The sequence below is a fragment of the Pleurodeles waltl genome, chromosome 2_2 (assembly GCF_031143425.1).
Source record: "Pleurodeles waltl isolate 20211129_DDA chromosome 2_2, aPleWal1.hap1.20221129, whole genome shotgun sequence".
Taxonomy (NCBI): Eukaryota; Metazoa; Chordata; class Amphibia; order Caudata; family Salamandridae; genus Pleurodeles; species Pleurodeles waltl.
In genome coordinates, this window is record NC_090439.1 from 715,011,107 (window position 1) to 715,024,279 (window position 13,173).

Genomic DNA, 13,173 nt, shown 5'->3' on the forward strand with positions numbered 1-13,173 from the left:
AGACTATGGAGGACCTTTGACAAGGATGTGCAGATTATTTTAGATCTTGGAGACCATGACAACGTAGGAGATTGATATGAAGATGTCCACTTTCATGGGCAGGTTTTCTCAGGATCTTTGTAAGTGATTGGATAGAGCCTGGCAAAGATCTGGGGACAAGCTGCTCAATTTGGTAGAATCGCTTACAAAAATATTTTATATGGTCTTGACAGCCAAATAAACTCATGTCTTGATCAATTTAGATGTTCTAGTAGAATGGGCATAGCAAGTGGTTTGCTTACTAGGAAACACAAACTGAACCATATCTACAGAAAGGCACATATCCTTTCTTATAATGTTATCCCCCAAGTTACCGACTTGGCGATCTCAGAATCTGGGCCAGAAGCAGTTAGAACACCAAATTACCTGGTAGTATGCTCATTTCTCTTTGTTTTTTGCTGACTAGCAGATTCAAGGTAACAGTTTTATGGAAAGGTGGATAACTACAACTTCCAACAGTTTTAATATCAAAACTGCAAACACCTGGCATATCATAGCTAGTCAGTAAGTAAACACTGGGGTCCTTAAGTAGATACTAACAAAAAATAAAGGTTGAATGGTAGTTTAATTGCAAAACAAATTAGGCACACTAAAACATATAACTACTCTGTGGGTGACAATGACAAATGTGCTCATTGCTCTCTTATACATGATTCACACAGGAGATAAAAGTGATCAAGTGCATATCATATTCTCAGGAATAGCACGGCCAATTTATGAAAAAGTACACAATGATTAGGGGCTGTGATGTAGTCAAAAACATTTTGATCACATTAGAGGTGTGGGATCATCATCTGGACTTGAGGAATAAGGATAAAGGCACTCATGGCAGCAATGGAAGGTACATTAGCTGATCAGGCAAAGAGCTACAGCCATAAGGATTCATTAGGCACAGTGTGGCTCAATAAAGTAGATAACGGAACACACCCTATCAAGATGGTCTCGCCTCCAAAAGGCAAATGCTGACCTAACGGTTTTGCCATTGCTTTTTTCATTGGTCTCCCTTGCACTTTATTTATTTATTCACTTTATTTATTTATTTATATATTTACTTACTTAACCGTTCTGAAATGGCTTTCCACTATATTGCAGTGGTAACGTTTTATTTTTTTATGACTCTGTTATTATTGAGTTAGGAAAACATAATCAACAAGAAGAATACAGTGCAGTACATATCAATGTGAGATATGGCAGTATTGTTATGAAACTAGCCATTACACATATTGTGAAGAACAGAGACATAACCTCACTATAGTTCGTCGTCACCTAGCAAATTAATTCAAGTTGTACCCCAACATCCCTCATCATCCATGCTTCCTGCAGAACTTGAATCCTCCACTCCAGTGAACCGTTCCAATAGCGCATCCTAAGCAACTACATCTGTCAGTGCCCCCTCCTCCCTACGTGTCAGCAGCATATATTGTTCCTCAGCCGCACCCGTTCCATTAAATCTCGAATCCAGCAGGGGATTGAAGGATTCAGAGCACTCATCCAGCCAATAGCCACCCTGCGCTTGGCCAACATCAGAGCCTGCTGTGTGAGCTTATATGGGATATTCCTCCCCTGCGGGCTCCGCACTACATCTAAAAGGCATGTCAATAGTGTTGCTTCCAGCCCCAATCCCGTAACCTCCTCAACTCTCCCAACCACTTCCCGCCAAAAGTTGTGCACCATCCTACAGGACCAAGCTAAGTGCAGGAAGAAAGCACCAAAAGCGACACACCTGGGATGCCCCACCCTTCGTCCCGGATCCATCTTATTGAATCGGCTAGGTGTGAGGGATGTCCTATGCACAAAATTGAAGTGTAACAGTTTAAACCTATTGTTGCATGACACTGTGCGCACCAACGACAATGCCATTTCTCAGTCAGCTTCCTCTATGTGCTCCCCCAGTTCATGCTCCCACGCCCTATGCGCCATACTTATTGTGCCCGGCTGATCATCCCAAAGGGCTTTGTAGAACCGAGTGATCAAGTGAGTCCTCTTGCCCCAATTAATCAGTCCATTGAACACAGTCGAAGCCTGCGGAGCCACCGGAAAACAACACCAGATCTCACGAGCCACACTCTCCATTTTTTCATACTGCAAGAACTGCCTGGGGCCCAGAGTGAATGAATCCCGAGCATCAGTGAAGGAAAAAGCTCACCATTGGGGTATAAGTCTCCTACCAATTCACATCCTCCCAGCCTCCAACCCTCCATGGACATCAGACTGTCCATGTCCCTGAAAGGTGCTAAGTCCCATATCCTCAATTCTCTGTCAAACGGGGCCCATCGCAGCACATTCTTATTGGCCTGTTCCCAAATCCAGGCAGTGGTTTTAACAAAATAGGGGATGGCAAATTCAGACCGACCACCCAACATCAATAAATGTGCCAACATCCGTCCGCCCAGCATTCGTGCAAACAATCTCTTCTCCCAATTGACTGACTCAGTCATCCACTTTGCAGCGTGTTGTAGATGCGCCGCATAATAATAATGTCTAATATCGGGAATCGCCAGCCCTCCCCCTCCAGATCCCTTTGGCACAAAGGCAATGCCACCCTACTACGTCACTCAGCGTACACCAATGAAATCAGCAAGCTATCTAGACGGCAGAAGAGCTGAGCGAATAACGGAAACAGAGAGTTCTGAACCAAGTAAAGACACTGTGGCAGGAACACCATCTTAGCTACAGCCGCCCTCCCCATCACAGAAAGAGGTAATCTGTTCCAGAATGGGACCAAACGCTCTAGGCCGGTAACCACTCGTTCTACGTTGTGTTTTTTGTGTGCCGCCGCACCCAAATACTTAGTTACCGGAAACTCTCAATTTCCCACCTGAGACCCACCCTCGGCAAATCCTCCTGAGGCACACCGTAGAGTGACCCCAAGGGAAACAGGAGTGACTTTTTCCTATTCACCTTAAGACCAGACACAACTCCAAAGACTTCCAACAGCTGCATCAACAAAGGCACCGAACACTGGGCTCCCGAAATTACACCAAAGCATCATCTGCGTATAGGAAAACGATGTGGGTAATCTGCCCCACCCGGATACCCCAAAGGCCCAGTTCCTCCCAGAGCCAGATCATCAGTGGCTCAAATGCCAAAGCGAAGAGGATCGGTGAGAGTGGGCATCCCTGCCTAGTTCCCCTGCCAATCTCCGAGGAGTCCGAGAGCTCTCCTCCCACCTGGACGCGTGCAGAGGGTGCAGTATACAACAGTCTCACCCATGGCCAAAAGCATGGGCCAAACCCCATGCCTTGCAGCACCTCCAGAAGGTAGCCCACTCCACAGTGTCAAAGACCTTCTCCAGGTCCAATGACACTAGCACCAATCTGTCCTCTTCACCCTCAGTTTCATGCAGGACATGTGTCAAGCGACGCAAGTTGTAGGTCGTGCTACGACCAGGGATAAAACTGCATTGATCACCGTGCACCAAACTCCGGATCACCCCTCGAAACCGAGTAGCCAAAGTCTTACACATTATCTTTACATCACTGTTCAGCATCGTAAGCGAGCATTAGGAAGAAGGATAATCAGGATCCCCTCCAGGCTTAAGCATCAAACATACAATGCCTTGGCGCATGGTTTCTGGTAATATGCCACGCATTCAGGCCTCCTCAAACACCGCTAGCAACTTCTCCCGCAGGAGGAGGGAGAACGTTTGGTACATCTCGACCGGAAAGCCATAACCCCCCGGAGACCTAGATTTCATCAATGCACCCACTGCCTCACTCACTTTCTCCACAGCCTCCAGAGCATCCCTACTCTCTGGTCCCAACCGCTGAAGCCGCATCCGCCACAGGAACTCCCCCAAATCAGCCTCTGGGATTGGCTCACCAGCCATTGATACTCTCTGCAGATGTTCCACCTACACTTGAAGGATATCCTTACGATTGGTAATCATCTCACCTCTAGCATTCCTTATGTGCACAGTGGGGGGCTCCTCCACCTCCTGTTTTAGGATCCACGCCAACAGTTTCCCAGATTTATCCCCCTGCCTGTGCAGGCATTGCCTGTATGCTCTAAGTGTTACCCTGCTCAGCGTATCCCAGCAATTGTTAACCACCTTGTACAACCTGAGTTCCTCCCTTTCAGCCTCTCTTGTGGTTGGTATCCGATGCTGCAGAACTGCCAACTTCTCCTCCGAGCTTGTGAGTTCTTGCTCCATTTCTCTGCATACCCCACAAGCGGTGCCGAAGCAGACCCCCACACTACAGCCTTCAAAGCCTCCCATTCTGTGCCCCTAGACGTCGTGGTGTTTTAATTCTAGTCCATATAACCTTTAATGGCCTCCTCCACCTTGTCCCGATACCCTGCATCTGTCAGAAAGTCTGCAGGCATACACCAACTACGTACTGACCCAGTATTATCAGCTCCCCACTGCAGCTGCATCAACACCGGTGCATTATCAGCCAAAAACCTACCCAGGTGTGTGACATCCAGGACCTGTGAGCAGTTCAATCCACCCAGGAGAAACCGATCTAGTCGCCTATACGCATGTCTTTGAATGACAGGTGTACTCCCTGCCCTCCGGGTGCAGTTCCCTCCATCCATCCCACAGTCCTAAATTACTCATAACTTCGGTGAGAGATCTCACCATCAACGGTTTAGTCCCCAACTTGGGCGGGAGACGGTCCTTTTCCCAATCCAATATACAGTTGTAATCGCCAGCTCACACAATAGGCACATCCATCCCATCCTCCAAGGGATCAGGTATTCTGGCATAGAAGGAGTGATCATCTGTATTGAGATCATAAGTGTTAAGAATAGTGATGGGTGATTCATCCAAGGTGCCCTCTACAAGTACATATCGACCCTTGACACCCACTTCACTGTACACGTGGGTAAATGTGACCCCAGGGGCCACCGATATGGTCACGCCCCTTGCATAAGAGAAGGAGGAGGAGCACATCTGACCCCTCCACCTCCTGTTTTAGGATCCACGCCAACAGTTTCCCAGATTTATCCCCCTGCCTGTGCAGGCATTGCCTGTATGCTCTAAGTGTTACCCTGCTCAGCGTATCCCAGCAATTGTTAACCGCCTTGTACAACCTGAGTTCCTCCCTTTCAGCCTCTCTTGTGGTTGGTATCCGATGCTGCAGAACTGCCAACTTCTCCTCCGAGCTTGTGAGTTCTTGCTCCATTTGTCTGCATACCCCACAAGCGGTGCCGATGCAGACCCCCACACTACAGCCTTCAAAGCCTCCCATTCTGTGCCCCTAGACGTCGTGGTGTTTTAATTCAAGTCCATATAACCTTTAATGGCCTCCTCCACCTTGTCCCGACACCCTGCATCTGTCAGAAAGTCTGCAGGCATACACCAACTACGTACTGACCCAGTATTATCAGCTCCCCACTGCAGCTGCATCAACACCGGTGCATTATCAGATAAAAACCTACCCAGGTGTGACATCCAGGACCTGTGAGCAGTTCAATCCACCCAGGAGAAACTGATCTAGTCGCCTATACGCATGTCTTTGAATGACAGGTGTACTCCCTGCCCTCCGGGTGCAGTTCCCTCCATCCATCCCACAGTCCTAAATTACTCATAACTTCGGTGAGAGATCTCACCATCAACGGTTTAGTCCCCAACTTGGGCGGGAGACGGTCCTTTTCCCCATCCAATATACAGTTGTAATCGCCAGCTCACACAATAGGCACATCCATCCCATCCTCCAAGGGATCAGGTATTCTGGCATAGAAGTAGTGATCATCTGTATTGGGATCATAAGTGTTAAGAATAGTGATGGGTGATTCATCCAAGGTGCCCTCTACAAGTACATATCGACCCTTGACACCTATTTCACTGTACACGTGGGTAAATGTGACCCCAGGGGCCACCGATATGGTCACGCCCCTTGCATAAGAGAAGGAGGAGGAGCACATCTGACCCCACCATCTCTTGGATAGTTTTTGTGTTTCCTCCTCAGTCATGTGCGTTTCCTGAAGACAGGCTTTATGAACCTTATGTTTTCTCAGAAAGGAGTGTACCCTGTAACGCGTGGTGTACCTCTTCAACCCCCTAACATTCCACATCAACACATTAATCTGTCGACCCATGCCAAAGCCTAAACCTCCATCCCTCCCTCTGTATCTTCTCCCCTCACCTCCATCCACAGAGAGAATACAAGTCGAATACCCATTTCCCCTCTTGCATGCATACCTGCTCTGCTGTTATGAACTTCAAATATTGATAAACCTTACCAAACAAATAACCCAACCACCCCAACACCTCCCCGGATGAACAGTAGAACAAACACAACAAACCATACTGAAGATCCATTGTATAGATGCTGCCAGGACAACAACCTAATCCCCAACACAGTCTCTTTCTTTGTAATTCAAGAGAAGGGCAATGATAGCTATCAGCGGCGCGCCGGGCCGAGGAGGCTTGACCAGGGTCCTATGAGCACGCTCCACCACAAACACCCTGGACAGTCTGACCGACTGCAGAATGTCCTTGATCCAACTCTCCACAAAGGTTTCAGCCGCGGACCCCTCCGCACGCTCTGAGAACCCCAGCAGTTGGACGTTATTCCGCCAGGACCTGCCCTCTGCATCCTCCAGCCTTGCCTCCAGCCTTCCAACAGTGGAATTGACCTGCACCATCTGTTTACGCAGGGCCCCCACCTCTGTATGCAGCTCCAAAATGGAGCCCTCCGCCACCTTGACCTTATCAGAAACCTTCCTGAGGTCTGCCCGAAAGAGGTTGACCTCAACTACCACAGTTTCTATCTTCCCTTCGAGGGCCACCCTAGAACCCTGTATAGCTGCAAGAATCTCAGCTCGCGATGGCTCCTCGTTAGTCGCTGGCGTGCTCAGGCCATCTCCGGTCCCCCCTAATCGAGTCTGGTGCTGCAGCACGGGTGCCGGCATGATGTACTGTTCCATGGTTTTCCCCTGCAATGCTACCGCCTGCCGGTGTCGCCCCATTCCTCACCCTTTCAGGAACCAAACAATATAGCCATCTCAATTGGCCTGGTGAGGTGGTAAAAGTGCATGGAGATTACAGCACCACAAGATCAGGCACCAGGTTCCACTACTCCCTTAGCCACTGGACTCCGCTGTGCGCCGTCTCTCAGGAGGTAGCCTCAGACTCGGGGGATCCAAGCACCCCTGGCAGCTCCTCTCAGTGAGCTCAGTGCCGCCGGTCCCAGAGGCCCACCACCATGCCCCGGGCACATTATCAGGACACCAATTCTTCCACTTGTTGATCTGCGGCCGCCCCACTCAGTCCGTTCGGCTGCTCCTTCCAGCTCTCTCTCGGCCAGTCCACTCCCTGTCCCCTGGGCTCCCTCAATCCTCTGTTTCCCAAGGCCGACCACCAGCCTGACCAGGTCTTCCTGACAACGCAGGTCCGCGCTGCTCAGTTCTTCACTCGGGCGCCCAGCACAGGACGCCTCAAGCCCAGTGCCACTCCAGGCTAGGCAGCAAGGCCACAAACACCCGGGTGCCGGCCGACCGACTCCACCGGGGGAGAGCACAACCCCCAGCAGAAAGGTCCCAGAAGTGCAAAGGAGGCAGCAGTCCGCCGCCTCCTACCAGTGCTGATCAGCAGCCCCCCGTGCGGCCCAGGAAAGGCCCACTGACGTGGCCCGAGCGCCGGGAAACGGAGCTTCAAAAACGGGGCTGTATCTTACCGATACGCTCAGGGCACCGTCCCATGATGCGGGGGTGCCAACCGTCCCAGGCACCCCAGGATCTGTGAAGGATTTAGCCAGGATGGTGGGAGCTCACTAGGAGCACCTCCCGCGGGCCATCTTGCTTGGCCACACCCCTCGGAGTGGTAAAGTTAAAAAAAAAAATTTACTCATGCATCACAGCCCCATTGTTTGATGGCTTCTGGATGCATGTATCATGATATTATGATTACCTCTGGCCAATTTGACTTTTTTTCTTTGCCATTGCAGCATGGCTATGCAGCCACTTCAGAATACTGTAGTTAAGTAAAAACAAAAAGTGGAGAACGTACGGGAGCTGCCTGGTAGCACATGGCCAAAGGGATGGGGCTGGGCAGGGAAGAAACAGATGAGTAGGTTGAGGTGGAGGTAGGGGAATGTGAGCAGTAGAGTGCAGGGGCAGGAACCCTTCGGGAGGGGGAGAGAGGAATAATACTAATGTGTATGTGTGAGGACGAGAAGAAGCACTACATTTTTTAAGGGAGCACTAACAACAGAGCTGATGGACAACCTTTTTAACCAGTGCCTTAATTCGGCTAAGCCACTTTATTTAGTAGAAGACAATTTGTTAAGTGGCTGAAAGAGGCTGTGCAAAAGTCCCTTTCAGTATATGTACCTATCTATATATGTATCTGTGTGTTTAATTTTGTTCAAGGTTAGTTAACATTATAGAAAGGAAAGCAAGTGGATGGCCCATGGACAAACTATTAAGGTGATAATGACACTTTGATAATGTTGAGGAAAAAACACTAATTGCGAAGAGTTGTAATAGCCTGCCTTAAGGCTGTCCTCCTTGTTTTGTGTCAATACTCAAACACACCCACCATCTGGCCCGATGACCACAAGAATCCTTTGTTGCCCTTGATAGAAGAAGAATCTGGGATGCAGACGTCAGCTGACAGACGTTCATCTGAACCCTTACAAGTAGGAGCAATAATGAGCAATGAGGATTATAGGAGTGGTTAATTTTTTTAACTAGATGGTACCCAAGATGGCCTGACGACTATGTAAGCATACCAGGAGCCTATCACCCCCTTCATCCTACCACTGAACCATAGAACAGTGTTTCCACTTTGTTCCTAATCTGGGAAAGCAGACACTACAACACAATCACCTCCTCAGCATTATTGCCTACAGCAGACAGAATAGTCACTGGTGGCCGAGCAATGGCATGTCTGGCAAGTGAGCAGGGCATGCCATCAAACATTGGTTGCAGCACTTGACATACTTACTGGGGACTGGCAGACTATTGAGTTTTGGATTATTTCAGAACTGTCTCGAAATCATAGGCTTTGTAGCAAACATATTTGGGAAAATAGGCTTATTCCCTTGCTGTGCTCTTCTTTGGCACTAAGACTGTGTTATATTTTAGTGAAATGGCCACAGGATGAGGGTGGACTCTTATGAAAAAATGTACACTGTGTTATATTTTAGTGAAATGGCCACAGGATGAGGGTGGACTCTTATGAAAAAATGTCTGTATTATTCTAGACAAATGTGCTGGTATGGACTCATTGAATGGATCAGTTCACCACCAGCATAAATAGAAAATTCAGAAACGTCACCTCCAGCTTATTCAAGGAGTGATTGAAGGAGAGACATTTTTTTCAACTGAAAAACGAAATTGGCAAGCTTTCCCTCTCTTGCCGCTTCCCCTCATCTTGCGCACACATTAGAGACATGCAATTTCTAGGGCTTACCTGGTACCTGCACTACCAGCAGAGGTCAGTCAAACATTGGTCCCTCCATATTCAACTGACTCAGGCACAATCTCCACATAGCCACTTTCAAGCTGATAATGAGGGTCTTGTGTAGAAAAATAAATATATCTTGATCAAGGTTGATGTCTTGATTCTTAAACTGAAAGAAGCACTACTGATGATGGATCCCCCAGATCCAGGCCATGTCATGCTGCCAAGATGAAAATGAAGATATTTCGAAAGGTGATATCAGATTGTCACCTGAATCAGTATTTCTTCTCCTGTTTTTTTCAAACAATCTCCTGCACTGTATAATAGAGCCTGTCGTATTACAGTGTCAAAGGAGGCTTGGATATTGCAGTGGTGGGCCCAAGGAGAAGGGCGGACCAGTGCCCGCAGAGGCCTGAAAGCTGGGCCTGATCCAAGTATTTTCCTATACAGGATTCATGCTCAGGTACATGCGAGGAGTCAGGTGTGGGTGCAAGATGGAGGGGTCGAAGCCTGTAAAACCTAAGATTACTTGAAACCAGATTACTTGAAATGAGTGTTTCCCCCGACAATTACCACTACTTTTACATCGGACCAAGTAAAATGTCGTCTTCCACAGTCCGTGTCCCATCTAAGGCTTCCTCCAAATCATTGAATTGTTGTCTTATAGAATCATTGTTTCACACAGGCTGCCCAACAGGTATGGACTGTGGTGATGATGTTGCGCAGCTGGGAAGAAACTACACATGTGACATCAAGAGTCTGCAGTCATGGTTCTCAGCACGTTGGGTGCCATCAACATGAGGAATGGAGACATTAGACAAGGCAAGCTGCAATTTGAAACTAAAAAAGCAGCCCACATTAGAGGCAAGTCTTACTCCGAGTTGGGGGAATCATCACTTGAGGCAGAGGCTCAGGTGAGGCTGGTGTAGGTGAAAACTTTGCTGCTTGATAAAAATATTTTGAGCCCAATGGACACTAAATTAGACAACCTAATCACTCATATCATATGCAGAGTAGGCTTGATCGACAGTACATGTGTGCGACTGGTGCACAGCAGCTCTTTAATGATGTTGAGGAGAGATGCACGACCATGGGTGCAAACAATTAAAATGTTGGCGAAGTCCCTGCTGTTGATACAAAAGGAGAATGAGGATCTAGAGACCAAATCTCATAGATCCAATATGCAGATAGCCAGCCTGGATGAGTCAATGAGAATTACCAACATGGAAACTCACATGGAAAAGCTAATTCTAGTGATTTCTTTTTAGCCAAACTAGCTTCTCCCCCATGCTTATGACTGAAAGGGGCCATAAGTGTCAGGGCTAAAAACAAACCCCAGGGATGCCCCCTCACCTCTTTGACTTGAAGCTACTGAACTTCAGGGATCGAGATGAGAAAAAGGAACTATATAGTATCAGTGTGCCCTGCCCTTCTATTTTAACCTTACTCAAGCTGTCCACATTGCCCGAAAAGCTTATTTAAATATTAAGCGGAAGCTCGCTAAACTGTAACTACAATACTCTATTGCTGTACCCTGCTAAACTGAGAGTCAGATGGTAGGAAAATACACATATCTTTCTTATACCTGATGAAGTTGGAAAATTAATTAAGAGACATAGCAAATAACTAAACTAAATGCATGACTAGAAATACTGGAGTGCCTGAAGCTGCTGTCACCATCTTAAAGTCTGCAGAACTAGGTGACAGTGATCAATGGTGTATGTATTGGGGAATATAAATGTTTGTTTCTTATATTGTTGCTGAACTACATATCTGATTGGTCCATAGTCATTCGATCTTACCTATGACTGTATATAAAATGTGGAATGGAGTACTCTGGTTACATTCCTTGCGCTCCCTTGTCAGTCTTGAGGCTAATAGGTAATATTTGGGACAGGTTTCTATTATGCCGTACATGGTTCCACATCTGAGTTGGTTCAATTAATGGCTTCAAGGGAGACAATACTTGCTGCTTGTAAGACATGGTTAAATGCAGATGAGCAAATTAAATGACAGTATAAATATATGTTGTGATATAGGCTAGTAACACGGTGGACGACTCCCAACCACCGATCAGTGAAGTGTATTGCCTTTCTGAGTTTGGAAGTTGGTGTGTTAAATGTATTTTTGTTTGTGGGTCAACTGATATCCTCTGACTGCGAATTTGGGGTGAACTTTTGTTGGGGCAGTTTTTTTGTCCTGATCTCTGAGATGTATGCACTTATAGGTTATGCTGTTACACTATTCTTTGGCTCTCATATAGGTCTGTGCTGGATATATTTTTATCCAGTATTGGATCTTTCATAAATTCACATGCTTGAATCATCCCCATAGTCGAAGTGGGAGTCCCACGGTACATGAAAAGCAATAAGCACCAAAAATTTTTTCCCATAGGCTATAATGCTAATCCAATGACTTATATAGCCTATCTTTGCCCTTTTGTGAAAGGAACCAAACTTGGCTCCTGGCAAATCAGGCACCAGCACCCTCTAGAATACTCTTCAGAGAGGCTTCTTCCCTTGGATTTTCTACCGCACGTCGTGTGAAGGGAGTCTCCCTGAGCTCTGCTCAATTTTCTACTCTGACAGGAAGATTTTTTGTCAGAAAACTTTAAAAATGTCAGATTCTTCCAGAAAAGCGTTTTCCGCCCTTGTAAGACCTGTGGCAAGAAAAGGCTGCATGTGGATAATCCACATACAGACTGCTTATACTGCTTATATCCAGTACACCAGGTGAAAGACTGCAAGATATGCCACATTTTCTCTGCGAAAACCCTCAGTGACAGAGAAGGTAGGTTGTTGACATGGTTACAGGCAAAATCCTGTACTTCAGGTGAGGAGAATGAGTCTTAAAGGCCGCATAAAAGGTCCAGATCTGAGGACCTGGGACAGGATGAAAGATCCAGGAACCGTCAAAAAAATGCATCATAAAGAAGGTGCTAAGGGCATACAGGGCTCAATTTCATCTGAGCCATCCTCTCCTTGTCAAAAGAAGAAGTCATCACACCGTTCTCCTTCATCTGAGCCTTCCACCTCTAGAAAGGTATCTATCAAACCTAAGTCGACGACAATGACACCACTGTTGACGACAGTGACGACAACCGTTTTCACATCTACCGTCTCCACCGCCTCGTCCTCGAGACCGTCGTCGACTACGACTATGTCGATGTCTGTGGTAAAAGCTCCTATTCCTTCAGTTAGACCACCGTCGATGAAGGCTCATCCAGAAAAGACTATGGGGGTTATTCTAACTTTGGAGGAGGTGTTAATCCGTCCCAAAAGTGACGGAAAAGTGACGGATTTACCACCAGCCGTATTACGAGTCCATTATATCCTATGGAACTCGTAATACGGCTGGTGGTATATCCGTCACTTTATCGTCACTTTTGGGACGGATTAACACTCCTCCAAAGTTAGAATAACCCCCTTTGTCTCTGAAGGTAATGCCAACACCATCGTTGACGAGACCATCGATGTTGATGACATCGTCGACGAGAATGCCGTTGATTACAACACCGTCGGTGAGAGTACCGTTGGCAACATCACCGTCTATGAAATTACCGTCGACAAGGACACTGTCGACGAGAGTACCATCGACGACACCACCGTCGACGAGGCCACCATCTATGACACCACAGTCGACGAGACCGTCATTAATGGAGAAATCGTCCACAACATCAGTTCCGTCGACGGGACCATCGTTGTCGACACCATCGACGATGCCGGTGGTAGCTGCAAGCCAGAATGTTATTCCTATTTCTTTTGGGTCTACTGATCTTC

General features: G+C 47.3%; 1 protein-coding gene across 1 annotated transcript in view; it reads left to right on the top strand.

The window, feature by feature from the left end:
• Nucleotides 1-13,173, top strand: part of MCMDC2 (minichromosome maintenance domain containing 2) — a 1,221,288-nt gene that overhangs the window by 239,614 nt on the left and 968,501 nt on the right. The gene's annotated exons all lie outside the window — the stretch shown is intronic.